At 35.0% G+C, this 18,162-nt stretch overlaps 1 protein-coding gene across 1 annotated transcript in view; it reads right to left on the bottom strand.

Annotated features, from left to right (window-relative positions):
* The window catches only part of GRID2 (glutamate ionotropic receptor delta type subunit 2), a 1,708,541-nt gene that overhangs the window by 930,795 nt on the left and 759,584 nt on the right, over positions 1-18,162 (bottom strand). The gene's annotated exons all lie outside the window — the stretch shown is intronic.

The following is an 18,162-nucleotide window of genomic DNA, read 5'->3' as shown; positions in this document are numbered from 1 at the left end:
TAAAAATTATATGACCACATCATTAGATGCAGAAAAGTTACTTGACAAGATTCAGTGTCCATTTATGATTAAAACACTCAATAAAATGGGATAAAGGGAACATAATAGGTGTGAAAGACATATGCAATGAAAACCATAAGATTCTTAAAAGAAACAGAACTAGAAACAGAAGATAGATATTAATTAGCCCATGTTCATTCATTGAAAAAAATGAAATTGTCAAAATGGCCATCTTAACCAAAGTAAATGCAAAAAAAAAAAGAGGAAGAAGAAGAAATGATTCAATGCAATCCTTATTAAAACTTCAAAGGCATTCTTCAAAGAATAAAACAAATATCACTGAAATTTATAAAGAACCACAAAATCCCTCAAAAAGCCAATGAGACCCTGACAAAGAGGAAGAGTATAGGTATAATATTCTCAAACTCATGAATTTAAAACATTCCTGTGAAGCTACAGTAATCAAAACAATTACTTTAGTAATTGGTACTGAAATAAAAATGGACATGCAGATCACTGGGAAAGAATTGAGAGCCCAGGAAAAAAAAAAACACACACTTCATGGTAAGATAATATATGACAAATGCAGCCAATCGTAAACAATGGAGAAAGGAATATCTCTTCAACAAATGGAGTTAGAAATACAGAATAACAAGACATAAAAGTATAAAATTAGGCTACTATTTCATATAGTACACAAAAAAAATTAACTTCTAAATGGAGTAAGACTTAGATGTAAGACCTGAAACTTTGAAATACATAGAAGAAGACATAGAAAAAACACTTCATGATTTTGAGGGATTTTCATGGATATCTTTGGGGAGTTGACTATAACTACAATAAACTACAGGACTTCTGTGAAGCAAATTAAACTATCATGTCAACAAAAGAATATAAACTTCTTATTAGAAGGAAAAGTAAATGTAATCGAGAACATAGTAATTTTTGTCTTTTTATATACAAATGTTACATTTGATCAATAGTCTGTTTTAACAAGAACTTTGCTTGAATATAACCACACTGAAAGCTAATTTTTGTATTCCAATAAATTTCATACTTAAATATAGGGTACACTATAAATAAAGTACTACTTTGTAGAGAACCATACTCTCAACTATATACATCAAATAGATTCTTTAAAATATAAAATTTATACTGTTTTTCTACAGAAAAATGAATTCACTTAAGTTAAATTTAATTTTTATGAGCAAAACAATTACTATATTATTTATACACACAATTTATATTCTGGTTTTGTTCAATTATATTAAAAAATTGGGGGATGCATACTATTACATTTGAAATAGAATGAGACTTTGAAAAAGATACAGATTTTTAGCAGAATGAAAGGGTTTTTCATAAAGATTCCAAAATTAATAATTTATCATTTTCAGTCTTAACACTTAGAAGTAGGTATTTTTCAGTCAGATCTTTCTCAACATAATTTTATCTTCTCTGTGTAACTACCCCACCCCACCAAGACACAAGAACACTGCAGAAGACAAGTTAATTTTTTGAAAGGTAGTTGAAGCCAATGAACAAGTTGATTTTTAATGAAATAGACTATACTTTTAAACTTCATAATGTGATAATTTATTCTAAAAATATATGAAAAACATATAACTAAAACAGTTTAATTTTAACAACACACTTAACTTGTCATCTTAACTTGCAATTTGTACCTGTTTCTTTTCTTTAAGTCCATCCTGCTCCCCCGCCTTACCCGCCCCAGAATCTTCTGCTAATTTTCTGTCTTCTATTTTGGTTCACTTACTCCTATCTTTGTTTCAATTTTTGTCCTTTTCCCTTTCCTCAGACACCTCTATATTCTGTAATAACTGAGGATATTGAATCAATCTCCAATTTCTAACTGCTCTCCTAACAAACTATAAAGAAGTGAGAGTGTTAAATATACAAATATTCATTGCAAGCACATACAAAAATTCTGAAGAAAAATTTCTTAACTCTTCACAGGTACTCCATCTGCTTCCTCACCTTTAACGTGAAAACTTCTCAGTGTTTAGTCTGATTTTCTTGTTTCTATGTGTTTATTTTCTACTGTAATCTGTCATCAATCAAGTTCATTCTTTTGGTATTGGTTTTTGTTTTGTTTGTGCGTGTGTGTGGCTGGATGATTAAACATATAAATACCAGTATGTAAGAAATTTTTATCAAATAGCTCCTTGTGCCTCAGTATTGTCCCTCTATAGGAATTCTCTCTTTGATATCCTATCATGAACTCATTATGATTAAGAATGATTAAGAAGTAATCAGGATATCTAGTAGCATTATTGTGCCAGCACACATTTAATAGGTAGGATCTATGTAGCTTAGTCTATCTATTAGGTAGTCAAAAAGTTTGAAGTTTTAGAGATAGTAGAGGGAATATATACATGTATACTGAAAAAAAGGAAGACAAACAAAATCCACTAATACAGAAGCAGTGTTTAATATATGATACAAATGTATATATAACACCCTAGATGAAAATATCAAATATCAGCAACATATGGATGATGTATGCTGAATTATTTTAAGTTGTTTAATTCCACTGAGGAGTTCAGTGAGTGGAATGCTAACTATATATAGACATACTATGTTTATATAGCATTAGCATATGGTGACAATAAACAAAAAGTTATCCACAACAAATACAGATTTTTAAAAGACTCAACAAAGAGCATATAAACTCTTCCTCATGAACATCTAAACCATCTTAAAAAAAAAAAAATCTCCTTACTTATTCGAATCTTTTTCATTGTAACAACTTTGCTACCACTGAGAAAGATGTGATCTCAGACTGCAGTTTAAACGAAAGCAGATGTTATTCGCTAATCACTACTACAACCTTTTCCCTGAGAAGGTCAAGATGGTTTTGAAATGCTATGTCATATAAATAGTAAGCCCTATATCAATACTGCTAAGTGAATAATTATGTATAAAATTTTTCACTTGCATTTTAGTAGTACTATTAAAATATTAAATAGTAAAATGTTTTCTTTACTTCAATTTTTTTTCTATTTCAAGTTAATGCTCAATGACATGAATTTCAGTTAAGTAAATCAAATAATTCATCTATTTAAGGCAATTTTATCCCTTCTTATGTTCTAATGTAATAAGTATTGTTAGAAATTGCAAAATTCCCATATAGATATGTTTTTTAATCTGTATGTAAAGTTGTTGTAAGAAAACTTGGGGCCTCCCTGGTGGTGCAGCAATTGATCGCTGGGCTGCAAAGCTGCCTGCAGCCTCTGCAGTGCCGGTTCGATCCCCGGCCACCAGGCAAGAATCCCACATGGCGCACAGACCTCTCCTGCCGCCCGCTGCTCCCCTCAGCAGTGTACTTCGTCAGTCTGCCTGCTCTGCTCCCCACTCTGATGAATTCTCTCACCCTCCTGTGCTCCCAAACAAACAAACAAACAAATAAATAAATAAATCTTTAAAAGAAAAAAAAGAAAGAAAGAAAACGGGATCATAGGGCCTCCCTGGGGGCACAGGGGTTAAAATCTCAGTGTTATCAAGCTATCACCAGCCACTGCAGCCTGAATTTGATCCCTAGCCAGGGAGCTGACCCACATGGCACAGCAGACCTTTCCTGTTTTCTTGCTGCCGGCTTCAGGAGTGTATTTCAGTGGCTCTGTCTGTTCTGCTCCCCACTCTGTCTTTGGTGAATTCTCTCATCACCCCACCTTTCTGGCCTATACCCCTGATCTTGTATACATAACAAAATAAATAAAAATAAATATTTAAAAGAGTAAAAAAAAAAAGAAAATGAAAACTGGATTATATACTAATCTATAATATACTCCCAATAGCTAATTTATAAATTTAAAATAGTTAAAAATTTAAACAGTAAAGTGTCATCAAACCAACAAAGTGAATAAAGTTCTATTACAAATATCAATACTGGCAATTAATGTTGTCTCTCCTTTTTCCAACCCCTTCTCCCCAATATAATGAAAAAAGTTATTTGTCAGGATCATTTTGATTATTATTATTATTTTCTAAACTATAAAGGAAGACTTCAGGAGAATCAATATGGTGCACCAGGGAAAATTAATGGTAAAATAATTAAAAACTATCTTAGTAAATGTTGAGAAATTCACAGGCTTTCAGGGCATCATGTAGAAAATGGAGAGTGGTTGCAAAGGTTATGAACATCCACCATGAGAGTAAATTTTAATGCAATGCATTTCTTAATAGAATCTCAGAAGAGAGAACAGAGAAAACTATCTTCCAGAAATACTTGTGAAAAGGACCAAAATCAAGCTTTCTGACTTAGGAGAGTAAGGAGAAAAGAACTGATTTCAGATACCACAGAAGAGAGGATCAAACAAAATTCCGCTACTCTTCTTAGAAACAAAAAAGATCTAAATCAAGTTATTGATTTTTGTCTGACAAAGAACAACGGAACAGCAAGATGGTTATATACATATCACATTAAAGAGACTAAGAAATTTTTCCAGAAAGATACCTTTTGTTCTTTCCATATTTTGGTTTTGTATGTTCATCACAGCAGGAATAACTGTGCTCTTCCTGTTGAGAATAGGTCCCTCATCATTTCTCCTTCCTGAACAGACTCTTTTTTCATATATCTTAGGCTTGAATGATAGTACTAACAGTAAGTAAAACCTATACACTTTGATAGTGTGTATGTATATACACACACACACATATATACACACACACGTGTATATATACATATGCATATATAATTTCCTCTCTCTGTGTATATATATGCCCATATATATGTGTGTATATCATATTATCTCTGTATGTATATGCCCATATATATGTATGTATATACACACATACATATATATGGGTATATATGTCACATATGAATATATATATATATACATCTATATACACACATATCAATATGTGATGCATGCATCCATATATATGTGTATATATATCAGCATGTGCATAAATATGTCTATATGGGTATACTTAATTTTTATCACCCAGTCCATTCAATATATATCTTCATTTCACACAGGAATGCTCTGTTGTATCTATTGCCAATACAACCAGATGTAGTAGAATTAATTAAACCTATTTCCCTGCTTATATAGAATCAAATCATGAGAGTATTTGATTAAGGAAATGGAATTATTTGATTTGACTTAGTGATATTTTCCCAACAACTTAACCTAAATAAAGCAGAAGGGTCATTTCTCCATGGACCTGATATTTTTTGTGAAGACAGCATATGGTTTTCCAGAGGACAAAGATGAATTATTAACAAAGCCCCGTGAATAATTTTACAAAACTATTATTGAAATGAAAATCAATGGGTAGTCTTTCTGAGAGCTTTTTTCATAGTGAAATGCACATGAATGAGATTCATTTGCATGGAGTAGTTTGTTTACATTGCTTTTGATTTCATTAAGGAAAAAAATATTGAGAAAACAGCTAGCTATAGCTGATGCAAAAGAACACAAAAGCAGAAATTGAGACACACTACATTTAGGCTACCCCCCCAAAAATTAGATGACTTTCATGAAATAACACACCACCCCTGATGCCTTGATCACCACCACCAAATACACAAACAGCAAGGAGAACATAAACAAGCAAAAACCCAAAAGCAAACACACATATATATTCAAATCTGCAAGAACAGTATCAAAAAAAAAGTCATTTTCATTTTCAATGGAAGCAGGGAAGGAAGGAAATGAGGGAGGAAGGATGAGAGAGAAAATAAAGTTGTCTTATTTCAAATAGAATAGAAATTACATCGAATAAAAAGGCCAAAATCTCCACAACATTTGGCTTCAGTGCTGTCATTGTGGATTCACCTCCAACAGAAAGAAAGAAAAAAGAATATATGCAAAAGGGATTTACCAGAGAAACAAAGTATCAGAAAGAACCATGGCAATAGAAATCAGGGTGTGGAGGACTATGGGTGTTTTGGTGGTTGTGCATGTGATGTGGTGATGTACATCTAAGACATGTAATCCTGTATTTCTGATTCTGTATGTGCTGTAAATCCATGTCACCTCAAAAAGATTCAATGTATAGGAAGCCTACAGATTTTTGCCAGTTTATTTTGTATCCTGCCACTTTACTAAACTGATTGATGAGTTGAATTAGTTTTTCTGTGGAGTTTTTGAGGTTCTCTCTATATATTATCATATCATCTGCAAATAGTGATAGTTTAACTTCTTCTTTTCCTATTTGGATTACTTGTATGTCTTTCTCTTGTCTTATTGCTCTGGCTAGGACTTCCAGTATTATATTGAAAAGCAGTGGTGAGAGTGGACATCCTTGTCTTGTTCCCAATCTTAATGGAAATGCTTTCAGCTTTTCACCATTGAGAATGATACTGGCTGTTGGCTTGTCATAGATGGCCTTTATGATGTTGGGATATGTTCCTTGTATCCCAAGAATTTCAAGGGCTTTTATAATGAATGGGTGTTGTACTTTGTCGAAAGCTTTCTCAGCATATATTGATATTATCATATGGTTTTTATATTTATTTTTGTTGATGTGTTGGATGATGCTGATTGATTTTTGGATGTTTAACCATCCTTGTGTCCCTGGAATGAATCCTACTTGGTCATGGTGAATTATCTTATGGATATTGTTGGATTCTGATAGCTAAAATTTTATTGAGGATTTTTGCACCAGTGTTCATTAGAGAGATTTCCTGTAGTTTTCTTTTTTTGTGTTGTCTTGTTTGGTTTAGGTATTAGTGTAATGTTGGCTTCATAGAACATGTTTGGTATTATCCCTTCCTTCTCAATTTTTTGAGTTTGTGAAGGATAGGCACTAATTTGTGTGTGAATGTTTGGTAGAATTCATTTGTATATCCATCAGGTCCTGGGCTTTTGTTTTGGGGGAGGTTTTTGATTACCATTTCAATTTTGCTGCATGCAATTGGTCTGTTTAGGTGTTCTATTTCTTCTTTATCTAGCTTTGGGTAATTGTAGAGTTGTAGGAAATTGTCCATTTCCTCTAGATTTTTGAACTTGTTTCTATATAACTGTTCATAGAAGTCTCTGATTATTCTTTTGATTTCTGCTGTGTCCGTTGTGATTTCTCCTCATTCATTTGTGATACTGTTTATTTGTACTTTCTCTCATTTTTCCTTGGTGAGCCTGGCTAGAGGTTTGTCTATTTTATTTACTTTTTCGAAGAACCAGCTTTTGGTTTCACTGATCTTTTGGATTTTTTTTTTAGTTTTGATTTCATTTATTTCTGCTTTGGTTTCAGTAGCCTTCCTATACACAAACAAAACATCTGAAGAAGAAGAAATTAAAAAAAAAATCCCTTTTATCATCAAAACAAAAAAAAAATCAAAAACAAAAGAGGTAAAGGACCTATACAAAGAAAACTATAAAACACTGTTAAAAGAAATAGAAGAAGACACAAAGAAATGGAAAGACATACCCTGCTCATGGATTGGAAGAATTAACACATCAAAATGGTCATCCTACCACAAGCAATATACAGAATCAATGCTATTCTAATAAAAATTTCAATGACAGGGCCTCCGTGGTGGTGCAGCAGTTGAGCGATGGGTTGCGAAGCTGCCTGTAGCCTCTGCAGCACCGGTTCGATCCCCGGCTGCTCCCCGGCCACTGGAGGAGGGTCCCACATGGTGTGTAGACCTCTCCTGCTGCCCGCTGCTCCCCTCAGCAGTGTATTTCGTGAGTCTGCCTGTTCTGTTCCCCGCTCTGGCTCTGGTGAATTCTCTCACCCTCCCACGCTTCTGACTGTACTCAGTGCTTGTATAAATAAATAAATAAATCTTATAAAAAAAGATGGTATGGCTTTAAAAAAAAATCCAATGACATTCTTCAAAGAAATAGAACAATTGTTGATGGAATTCATAAGGAATCACCAAAAACCCCAAATAGCCAAAGCTCTTCTGAAAAAAAAAAAAAAGAAGAAGGGAATGGAGGCATTATACTCCCAGACTTCAAAATATACTACAAAGCCATAATCATCAAAACTGCATGGTATTGGAACAAAAACAGACACACAGACCAATGGAATCAAATAGAAAATCCAGAAATAAACCCATAGATTTATGGTCAACTAATATTTGACAAAGGAGCAAAGAATATGCACTGGAGCAAAGAAAGTTTGTTCAATAAATGGTGCTGGGAAAACTGGGTCACTACATGCAAAAGAATGAACCTTGACCACTACCTCACACCATGCACAAAAAACAACTCAAAATGGATTAAAGAACTAGACATAAGACCTGAAACCATAAAATACATAGAAGAAAATATAGGCAAAACACTACATGACATGCACCTCAAAGACATCTTTATAGACTCATCACCCAAATCAGTGATAGTGAAGGCAAAGATAAACAGCTGAGACTACATCAAATTAAAGAGCTTCTGCACAGCAAAAGAGACAATAACGAAAATAAAGAGAAAGATCCAACTGACTGGGAGAACATTTTTGCACACAACACTAAGGATAAAGGACTGATTGCTAAAATCTACAAAGAGCTGATGAGACTCAACAAAAACAAAGAAAATAATCCAGTCCAAAATGGGCAGAAGAGCTAAAAAGAAACTTCTCTGAAGAAGAAATGCAAATGGCCAACAGGGATATGAAAAAATGTTCAACATCATTTGTAATCAGGAAAATGCAAATCAAAACTACAATGAGATACCATCTCACACCAGTGAGAATGACACATATTAAAAAAAAAACAAAAACTAGCAACAACAAATTTTGGCGAGGTTGTGGAGAAAAAGGAACTCTCCTGCTCTGCTGGTGGGAGTGCCAACTGGCCAACCACTATGGAGAGCTGTGTGGAAATTTCTTGAACTACTAAACATAGAGCTTCCATATGATCCAGAAATTCCACTCCTAGGTATTTACCCAAATGACACAGAAACAGTAACTCCAAAGGGCACCTGCACTCCTATGTTTATAGCAGCACTATTTATAATGGCTAAGCTATGGAAGCAACCCAAATGCCCAAAAATAGATGACTGGATCAAGAAGATGTGGTACATATACACCATGGAATATTACTCAGCATTCAAAACAGAAAAACACATGCAGTTTGTAGCAACATGGATGGAGCTAGAAGGGCTCATGCTCATTGAAATAAGTCAGAAAGATAAAGAAAAATACCAGATGGTCTCACTCATAGCAGGAATTTAGAAAACCTAAATAAGAGACCAGGAAAAAGACTAATCAAATCAAAGTAAAAATCAAAATCAACAACCAACTATAAACCAGAGACACACTAGGGGGGTAGGAGGGAAAGGAGAGGCAGGGAATGGAAGGACTAGAGTCAAAATAAGGGGGAGGGGTGCAATTGTAAGGGGAATATAACCAAAATGAAAATACATACATTGTGCAAAGATGAAAAAAGATGTAAGAATTATATAAAATAAAATATTTAAATTAAAAAAAGATTCAATGAAGAAAGAAATGAAACAGGATATTTCAAAGGCAGCAATTCCATTTGCAAAGCCAGACCTATATTTCTGTGCATTATAATAAATAGCATAAGTGTATATAAATTTTATGCATTCTGGGCCTCCCCTGGTGGCGCAGTGGTTGAGCTCTGGGCTACAAAGCTGCCCGCAGCCTCTGTAACGCTGGTTCGATACCTGGCCACTGGGCAAGGGTACCACATTGCACATCAGACCTCTCATGCCACGCCCACTGCTCCCGTCAGCACTGTATTACATCAGTCTGCCTGTTCTGTTCCCCGCTCAGGCTCTGGTGAATTCTCTCACCCTCCTGTGCTTCTGACTGTACCCAGTGCTTGTATTAATAAATAAATAAATAAATAAATAAATAAAAATAAATCTTAAAAAAAAACAAAAATATCGTCTCTTTTGCTGTGCAGAAGCCCTTTAATTTGATGTAGTCCCAGCTGTTTATCTTTGCCTTCACTATCACTGCTTTGGGTGATGTGTCTGTAAAGATGTCTTTCATGTGAATATCACGTAGTGTTTCGCCTATATTTCCTTCTATGTATTTTATGGTTTCAGGTCTTATGTCTAGTTCTTTAATCCATTTTGAGTTGATTTTTGTGTATGGTGTGAGGTAGTGGTCAGGCTTCATTCTTTTGCATGTAGTGACCCAGTTTTCCCAGCAATAACAAAAACAAAGAGAAACCCCACCAACTGGGAGAATATTTTTGCACAGCACACTAATGATAAAGGACTGATCACAAAAATCTGCAAAGAGCTGATGAGACTCAACAACAACAAAGAAAATAATCCAGTCAAAAAATGGGCAGAAGAGCTAAAAAGAAACTTCTCTGAAGAGGAAATGCAAATGGCCACCAGGCATATGAAAAAATGTTCAACATCACTTGTAATCAGGGAAATGCAAATCAAAACTACCATGAGATACCATCTCACACCAGTGAGAATGGCACATATTAAAAAAACTAGCAACAACAAATGTTGGCGAGGGTGTGGAGAAAAAGGATCTCTTCTGCACTGTTGGTGGGAGTGCAAACTGGTCCAACCACTATGGAGAGCTGTGTGGAGATTTCTGGGCCTATTAAACATAGAGCTTCCATATGATCCAGCAATTCCACTCCTAGGTATTTACCCAAAGAACACAGAACATCAATTCAAAGAGCACCGGCACCACTATGTTTATAGCAGCACTGTATACAATAGCTAAGCTTTGGAAACAACCCAAATGCCCAAAAATAGATGACTGGATCAAGAACATGTGGTACATATACACATGGAATATTGCTCAGCATTCAAAAAAGATAAACACATGCAATTTGAAGCAACATGGATGGCGCTGGAAGGGATCATGCTCAGCAAAATAAGCCAGAAAGAAAAAGAAAAATACCGGATGGTCTCACTCATAGCAGGAATCTGGAAAACTTAAATAAGGGACCAGGAAAATGAGTAACTATAAAAAGTGAAAATCAAAATCAACAAACAACTATGAACCAGAGGCACTCTTTGGGGGGTGGGGTGCGGGTTGGGGAGGGATTGGGGTCAAAATAAGATGGTTGGAATTGTATGGGGAATATAAAAATAAAATTTATTTAAAAAATAAAATATTAAAAAAATAAAAAATAAAGAATTTTAAGAAATTTCAATATAAAAAAATAAAGTGTATGCATTCTTGCCCAATATTTTAACAGATTTCTAAATTAATAATGACGTTTTAATATTGTGATTACGAATTCCTTCCAAGAAACTGGGTACACTCATTTCTCACTAGTTTTGAAAGTTTTTTTTAAAGATTAGCTTTAATAGCAATTACAAATGCATGTATGTTACCTTTCCTGGAAAATTTTGAGGTCCTTGAGAGAAAGGGTTAAGGTTTTAATGAAATTTTGGCTTATTCATTTAGGCTACTAACTAAGCTAAATGATATCCTTTACATCAAATGTATCACTTATAAGAAAATTACCATCTCTCATTTCTTTTTTTAATCTTCTATTAGCTTGAAGTTGTAAAATTCCTAATTTGTCAGAACATTAACATATTTATCTATAATTCTTCTACCACATTTATACCTTGCTTTAGTTTAAATCTACAAATACATTCAGTACTCACAATAAATACTTTTGTCAAAGTTTATCTAATTAACACTAAGCTGGATAAAACATATTTTAGTTTGTTAATATTCTCTAACTCTATACACTTGAAAACTATATTTTTATAACCTTGACACCTGGCAGACAGCTTGGTTCACATACTTTTTCTTTATTTTTCCCATTACAGTATTCCACTGGTGTCTTGTTTTGAATCTTGAGAAGTTTGCTGACAACTTGATTCTCTATCTTTGTCAAGTAACTTGACCTTTTTTAACCTAAGGGGAAGATAAATTCTTAAAAATATCAGTAAGAGCTAAACATTTTTCTAGGATATTTTAAAAGCTAAGGAAATGTATCCTTTGAATATGGAGGTGGAGATAGTTTATCTCTAAAAAAACCTTCTTGAATTGTAGGTCTTTTTTTTTTTTTCCTTCTGTTTTCGTATTTTGATTTTCTTCTGGGATTCAAATTTTGAGAATTTTGTTATCTTCTTGAATATCTATATCATTTTTCTTTGATGCCTTTTAGCTCTTTACTTAGTTTTTCGATGTTTTCATTCCTCTCCACACATTCTCTACATCAATGTCAGTAATAATAAAACTCAGGACTATATTTTTGTGTCAGTAGAGTCCTTAATTTCAGCATTTTGAGTCTTGTTTTCCTTTAAACATAGCACAGGTCCTCTCTAGTGGAGCAAGGGGTTAAGATGCAACCTACGAAGCTCACCTCAGCAACTGCAGGACGAGTTCGAGCCCCAGCCAAGGAGATACCCACATGGTGCAGCAGACCTCTGCTGACTTTCCCACTGCTCCCCTCAGCAGTGTATTTCAGTTGATCTGCCTGTTCTGTTCCCCACTCTGTCTCTGGTGAATGCCCTCACCTCCCAAACCTCTGGCCTGTACCCCAGCCCTTGTATGTATACATAAATAAATCTTTAAAAAGTAAAATAAACATAGAACATCCAAGGAATATTCCACATATTTCTGATTTTTGTGCTCTTGTTCAGACATAGTATCTCCCCAAGATTGTTACATCTGGTCCCTCATGATTTCAAATATCTACCATTCTCTTTACCTGTTATTTCTTTTGATTTGATTCAGAATCAAGCTGGCACTGTCTCTTTACAGGGTGATTTTTTCCAGTGGTCAGCCCCTACGACATTCTCTACTTCCCTTCCTATTTCTTCAGTCTCTCTTTAATTCAATGTGGGCTTAAAGGCCAGCTCTGCTTTTACGGGTGTTTATATATCCTTATACGCTGAAAATTGAAAGTTGTTGTATTTTGCATTTACTAGCTATGTAAGGACTTTGTGTCTTTGGGGAGGCCTGGGTTCTGGAAACTGCTATTATGTGAACTGCCTGTGGAGGTGATCTTTTGTGGGGTTGTAGTGTTATAAGTAGATACCTGAATGGAATACCAGAATAAGTAATTGCACAATTTGATTTGAGAAGCTGATACAGAGGGAAATGATCACAAATAAAGTAAATGAGAATGTATAACAGACTAAGAATAAATAGGAATTAATGTGGAGTGCATGGGGGATGCAAATTATACATGGTAGGGAAGGGATTGAAGAGCTAACAAGTGGCCATGTTTTCTGTGTCTATGGATGTGCTTATACTGGAAACTTCCCAAAAACAAAACCAAAAAACATGTGACCTTTGTTTCATTTAGTATAATGTTTTTGTGGATCATCTATTTTGTAATCTATATCTGCAACTCGTATCTATTAATGACTAATTAATATTACATTATTTGTATATGCTATTATGTTTATCAGCCAATGCACACAGGCTTGTTTCCAGTTTTGGTTATTGTGACTAGTGCTGTTATGAACACGAGTAGACAACTGTGAATAGCGGTTTTCAGTTCTACTGGGTATGAGAATTTACTTTTTACCTAAATGTGATGAGAAGATAATCAAAGCCTTTGAGAAAAGAGGCTAGGGTTACTGTACATTTTTTTTTTTTTAGTTTGCATTTTTAAAAGATTATATTTGCTGCTACTTTAGATGGGACAAAGGATGGAAAGCAGGAAGACAGGGTTTACTAGAGCGATCTGTATGACATATCACCATGACTTGGAAGAAGACAGTACCAGGAGTCATGGTAAAAAGTGAAACATTTGGACCTTGAATTCGGCATCAGCAACACTTACCAATTGAATAAGAACACAAGAAAAATCATCTTTCAACAAAGACCCTTAAGTTTATGAATTAAGCATTTTGATGAATAAAGTGTAAATACTGATGTTATGATTTTTTTAATACTTGGGAAAAAATTAAAGAGAATAAACAGTTCTTGCTTTGCAAAGATCAAGTTTGGAATTTTTGTTAGACATTTCCTTGCAGATGGAAAATGAGAATATGAAATTTGGCAAAGCAGAGACATTTCATAAATTTACAAATTTGGAATCCATGGGAATAGGTGAAATTTTATTGAGAGAGTGCAGAAAAAAAGACAAACTCCCACACTAAATACTAGGCCACCAGATCACTTAAGGGAAGAGTGTAGGAGGTAGTAAGGAAAAAAGAAAAAAAAGAACAGTGAAATTGGAATCAAAGAGAGAAAAAATGTTTTCAAGGTTGAATAATGAATTGGCTGCATTAAATTTTAATATAATGCAGGGTCAGTGGACTTAACATTAAATTGTCAAACTGGAGATTATTACTAACTTTAGTCAGAAACTAAGTTAACAAATGAGTGTCAAGAATGATGATGAACTTGGCAGTTACTGGAGAAGTACATGACATTTATACACAAAGTGTTGTATCATAGGAGGTTGTAAAGCACATTTACTTCTTAATGGAAGAGATAACAGAGAAAGAAATGCAGGATTCATGTGTGTGCACATGTACTTGCTTTTGAAGGGATGGTCTTAAGTATTATGAGGAACAATTTGGCAGCAGGTAACCCAATTCTAGTTCTACTCCCCATCTTAGCAGTCACATATCTTATGACTCTATCTTGCAGAAGTTATTATAAACATTATTTTTTGTAATTAAAGATGATCATATTGTTAGGGGGAAAGGATGTCCTGAGCTAATCCCACAAAGGCTTTGTGGACTCCACCCCACTCCAGACCAAAGCCATCAGGACATTGGGAAAGACAAATCCCGTCACCACCAAAGGAAAGGTGGCTGGGACCTGAGGGTGGAGGTAAGCAGCCAGGTTTGATATAAAAGCCAGACACGTGGGCCTTGGGGTCTCTCGCTCTGTCGCTTTCTCCTGGCCTCCTGGCTTCAAGGTTCCTGGCTTACTCTCAGGGTGCCATTTGGGATTCAAGATGGGCGGATGGGTAGGACGCATTTAAAACTTTGTCTCCCACTCTGCTCCCTGAGTTGTACATTTCCTCATTTGCCCGTCCCTTGTAAATAAACCTTTTATTAACCTTTCGCGTGTGCCTGCAGTAGAATATTGATAAGTCCTTTTAAGCGCGCAGGTGAGGACCCACAGTCAGGCACCCGGTTTTGTATCAGGGCTGCCCTATAACAACATCAGTATTGTTTAAGTTGGGGAAAGTTATTTGTAGACATATTTGCAAACTTATTTGTAAACTTATGTTACAAATATTATGAAATGTTATGAGTTCTACTGAAAAATTATTCAGTAACATGAATAATACTTATGAAAATTTAAGAAATAGCAATTGAAGAACATATCTCATCACCCTCACCATAAAGTCAATTTACTTTATAGTCTATTGTTATCCTTCATCATCTTTGTAGTGAGGTGACTAATCATTCCATTTGGAGTGGCAGAATTGCAGGAAAGTGAAAGTTTCATTGATAAAAACAGCAAAGTCACAGTCAAAAATGCTTACTTTGTAACAATTTGCCATATATCTCCATAAAAAGCAAATGTTTGCATAAACTGAATACACATTTTCATACCCGGTGCAATTAAAATATCAGATGTGGTTTTATCACATAGAAATGCACGAGAGGGGCGGGGGGGAAGTGAATGCACATGAGTTACACACACATTTTGAAAGGTATTATGTCAAAATTAAGAAGGTTGTTTTTTTTCCTTTTACTTTTCTATATATTAAAATTTTATATAATGATGGGCCTCCCTGGTGGCACAGGGGTTAAGTCTCAGTTTTATCAAGCTATCATGTGTTTGATCCCCAGCCAGGGAATTAACCCACATGGCTCAGCAAAACTTTCCTGTCTGGCCTGCTGCTACCCTCAGTGGTGCATTTCAGTAGATCCTCCTGTCCTATCCCCCCACCCCCCTGTCTCCAGTGAATCAGCTCACCCCCCCCACCACTGGCCCACACCGAAGTTCGACTATGCATAAATAAATAAAAAAATATTAAACAAAGATATGTAATAAGCTTTCATGTTTTATGGGAAAACTATATTAAAAGAATACTTTAAATTTCAGCAAGATTGAGATACAAATAAAATAGGAACTAGTTAAATATCTTGTCACAAAGAACTTTTTAAAATAAGAGCCTCTAATGATATTATAATTTTGTATAAATCATTATTTATCACCACAGGAATCTGTGAGTCCAAGAAACAAATTCTAAAAGGACAATTTTAAATCTAGGTAGTGCTCTGCTATAAAATGACACTGATTAAAATCTACATAGAATGATACTTCAGCTATTTTAAAAAGATGTTCCTCTTTAATAGAAATGCAATGTCATTAAATCTTCTCAAATTTAGTTCAATTATGTCTCAATAAAACCAAAATTAATAAGAAGGAAATCATCACATACTCTTATCCTTAACCATTTTTGATTCCTAGATAATACTAGCAATGTGATCAAAATCTATGGACCTTCTTACAGGAAAATACCTACATAATATATAGGTGTGTATATATATATATATATATATATATATATATATGAGGTAGATAGGCCAATAGATAGATTGATGATAGAGGTATAAATAAATATGTAAATAATTTCAGCTTATTTGAGCAATAATACTGAAAATTTTTCTGTAAAACTGCCAATGAAATTAACTTTCTTCTGAATATATCATCCCATATATGATACTACACTGCAATTAGCTGAAGCTGCAAACATGTGGAACCTGCTTCCTAATGCAATCACCCTCTGGTCCCAAAGGTCTCAATTAAATTTCAAAGCAACTCATGCTTTCAGTTGAAAAGTGAAAGAGTACAGAAATACCATGTTCAGGTTTTCTACTTCCCTGTGATATAGAGAATATCATCTTTTTCTCTTATGATAGATGAAAACAAGTCAAAATAAATTAAGCAATATTGTGTACCAATAAAGGAAAGTCAAGCATGATTGTTACCATGATAACTAAATGTCCTAAATGTAGCATACCCTTATAAATAACTGATTTCATTGCAGGAAAAAAAAATAAAAGTACATATTACAAGTGTCCTATTTTTTATTAATTTTAGGGGTGTAAGGGCTGTACCATTATAATAAAATATTATCTATCAGCCTAGAGAGTCCAATGAACCACAGTAACTCGATCAGAGGAGTCTGTGACTAAAATTGGTCAATTAGTCCTAAGTACTGTGTTCAAGGGAAAGTAAAACCACTCCTGCTAGTAGCCACAATGACAAAAATAAAACGAGTGGTCTATGATATTGTTTGATAAGTTTTCTGTGGAGTTCATATTAAATGAGTAATTAATAAATTCCATTGTTTTACTCTTTCTTAATTTTTTTCTTTGAGGCAGTGAGTTAGATTCCCTGCTTTTTAACAGAAAAGGTCTTAATTGCTATGTTAATATCATACAACCAGGGCCTCCCTGGGGGCAAAAGGGAAGAAGCAACCTATGAAGATATTCACAGCCACTGCAGCACCAGTTGGATCCCTGGCTAGGGAGCTACCCATATGGCACAGGAGATCTCCCCAGACTTGCCATCTTCTCCCCACAGCAGTGTATTTCAGTAGATCTATCTGTTCTGTTCCCCATTCTGTGTCTGGCAAATCCTCTCACCACCAACATCTCTGGCCTGTACCCCAGTTCTTGTATGCATAAATAAATATTTTAAAAACTATTGAAAAAAAAAAAATCACACAACCAGTAAGTGGCAGAGTTAAAATTTCAATGCAGTATGTAGGGTAAGGTAAAAAAAGTGTCAGGCTTTTCTGCCCTCCCGCCATTAGGATAGATGACGGAACCCTGTGATCCTGAATGCATGCTTGATGTCGGGCATCTGGAGTAGGTGTGGGCATATGTAGATGGGATTCACCTGGGCTAAGACAGCGCTTTTAAGGGCGGTGTCACGGGGATGCCAGGAGGAGCAGAGAAGCTGAGAGAGAAGCAGAGCCGTGAAGCAGAAGCAGAGAGAATGTGAGAGAAGGCCGGAGAGCCCAGAGTGAAGACTTGCTGGGGGCTGGGAGACCTGCCAGCCTCCTGGCCCCCCAGTTCCGCTGCCTGCTGTGTACCTGGTAATCACAATAAAAGCCTGCAAAAGCCACTGAGGGTTCCAGGACTCCTCCTTTACCCGGTCTGCTGGATCAGAAAACCTGCTCTATGACCATCCCTGTCCCCTACACAGGCCTTCTGGCTTTTGAAGATGACTTTAATTTGATAATTTTATAGAAAAAGAAATTGATAGCCAGAATAATAAAATGATTTGTTCAGAATTTCAAAAACCATTGGATCTTTACTACAATGAAGGGAGAACATTGCATTTATTACCAAA

Source organism: Talpa occidentalis, unplaced genomic scaffold (assembly GCF_014898055.3).
Source record: "Talpa occidentalis isolate TD23 unplaced genomic scaffold, MPIMG_talOcc4v2.1 talOcc4.6, whole genome shotgun sequence".
Lineage (NCBI taxonomy): Eukaryota > Metazoa > Chordata > Mammalia > Eulipotyphla > Talpidae > Talpa > Talpa occidentalis.
This window is presented reverse-complemented; position numbering and strand designations above follow the sequence as displayed.